Genomic DNA, 2500 nt, shown 5'->3' with positions numbered 1-2500 from the left:
CAGCCTCATCCACATATATTTATGCTGAATTTGTGCTGCATTCATTTGCAAGACTCTCTGAAACACAGTAAAAGACAACAGGATGCTAATCAATAACTGCTGCACGTTTTCTTTGTGCCAGAACATTATGAGCAGTGCACAATACCACACCATAGCAGTAAAATGAACAATACATACCTCCACATACTCGGTGCGCAGATGTTTCACTCTCTCTGAATGTCTGTCAAATGGTACTCCATACAGTTGCTTCATGTGTCCTTGGATTTTCTTCTTTTCCTCTACCTAGGCTTCTTCTTCTATCTACTTCTTCTTCTTCTTCTTCTCCTTCTTCTAGCTACGTCTTCTTCTATCTATGTCTTCTTCTATCTACTTCTTCTTCTTCTTCTATCTACTTCTTCTAGCTACGTCTTCTTCTATCTATGTCTTCTTCTTCTTCTGCTTCTTCTTCTACTTCTTCTTCTTCTTCCTCTTCTTCTTCTTCTTCTTCTTCTTCTATCTACTTCTTCTTCTTCTACTTCTTCTATCTACTTCTTCTTCTTCTACTTCTTCTATCTACTTCTATCTACGTCTTCTTCTTCTACTTCTTCTTCTTCTTCTATCTACTTCTTCTATCTACGTCTTCTTCTATCTACTTCTTCTTCTTCTTCTTCTATCTACTTCTTCTATCTACTTCTTCTTCTTCTACTTCTTCTATCTACTTCTATCTACGTCTTCTTCTTCTACTTCTTCTTCTTCTTCTGCTTCTTCTTCTTCTTCTTCTTCTATCTACTTCTTCTTCTTCTTCTTCTTCTTCTATCTACTTCTATCTACGTCTTCTTCTATCTACGTCTTCTTCTTCTTCTACTTCTTCTTCTATCTACTTATTCTATCTACGTCTTCTTCTATCTACTTCTTCTTCTTCTTCTATCTACTTCTTCTATCTATGTCTTCTTCTATCTACGTCTTCTTCTTCTTCTTCTTCTGCTTCTTCTTCTACCTCTTCTTCTTCTACTTCTTCTTCTTCTTCTTCTTCTTCTATCTACTTCTTCTTCTTCTTCTTCTATCTACTTCTTCTATCTACGTCTTCTTCTATCTACTTCTTCTTCTTCTTCTTCTATCTACTCCTTCTATCTACATCTTCTTCTATCTACGTCTTCTTCTATCTACATCTTCTTCTTCTTCTATCTACTTCTTCTATCTACGTCTTCTTCTATCTACGTCTTCTTCTATCTACGTCTTCTATCTACTTCTACTTCTTCTTCTTCTATCTACTCCTTCTATCTACGTCTTCTTCTATCTACTTCTACTTCTTCTTCTTCTTCTATCTACTCCTTCTATCTACGTCTTCTTCTATCTACTTCTTCTATCTACTTCTTCTTCTATCTACTTCTTCTTCTTCTTCTTCTTCTTCTATCTACTCCTTCTATCTACGTCTTCTTCTATCTACGTCTTTTTCTATCTACTTCTACTTCTTCTTCTTCTATCTACTCCTTCTATCTACGTCTTCTTCTATCTACGTCTTCTTCTATCTACGTCTTCTTCTTCTATCTACTCCTTCTATCTACGTCTTCTTCTATCTACTTCTTCTATCTACTTCTTCTTCTATCTACTTCTTCTTCTTCTTCTTCTTCTTCTATCTACTCCTTCTATCTACGTCTTCTTCTATCTACGTCTTTTTCTATCTACTTCTACTTCTTCTTCTTCTATCTACTCCTTCTATCTACGTCTTCTTCTATCTACGTCTTCTTCTATCTATGTCTTCTTCTATCTACTTCTTCTTCTACTTCTTCTTCTATCTACTTCTTCTATCTACGTCTTCTTCTATCTACTTCTTCTTCTTCTTCTACTTCTTCTTCTTCTTCTATCTACTCCTTCTATCTACGTCTTCTTCTATCTACGTCTTCTTCTATCTACGTCTTCTACTTCTATCTACGTCTTCTTCTTCTATCTACGTCTTCTACTTCTTCTATCTACTTCTTCTTCTTCTATCTACGTCTTCTTCTTCTTCTATCTACTCCTTCTATCTACGTCTTCTTCTATCTACGTCTTCTTCTATCTACGTCTTCTTCTATCTACGTCTTCTACTTCTATCTACGTCTTCTTCTTCTATCTACGTCTTCTACTTCTTCTATCTACTTCTTCTTCTTCTATCTACGTCTTCTTCTTCTATCTACGTCTTCTACTTCTTCTATCTACGTCTTCTTCTTCTATCTACGTCTTCTACTTCTTCTATCTACTTCTTCTTCTTCTATCTACTTCTTCTTCTTCTATCTACGTCTTCTTCTTCTATCTACGTCTTCTACTTCTATCTACTTCTTCTTCTTCTATCTACGTCTTCTTCTTCTATCTACGTCTTCTTCTTCTATCTACGTCTTCTTCTGTCTACTTCTTCTTCTTCTTCTTCTTCTTCTACTTCTTCTTCTACTTCTTCTTCTTCTACTTCTTCTACTTCTATCTACTTCTTCTATCTACTTCTTCTTCTTCTACTTCTTCTTCTATCTACTTCTTCTTCTTTTATCTA

Source organism: Nothobranchius furzeri, chromosome 9 (assembly GCF_043380555.1).
Source record: "Nothobranchius furzeri strain GRZ-AD chromosome 9, NfurGRZ-RIMD1, whole genome shotgun sequence".
NCBI classification, from domain to species: domain Eukaryota; kingdom Metazoa; phylum Chordata; class Actinopteri; order Cyprinodontiformes; family Nothobranchiidae; genus Nothobranchius; species Nothobranchius furzeri.
Note: the sequence above shows the minus strand (reverse complement) of the source record.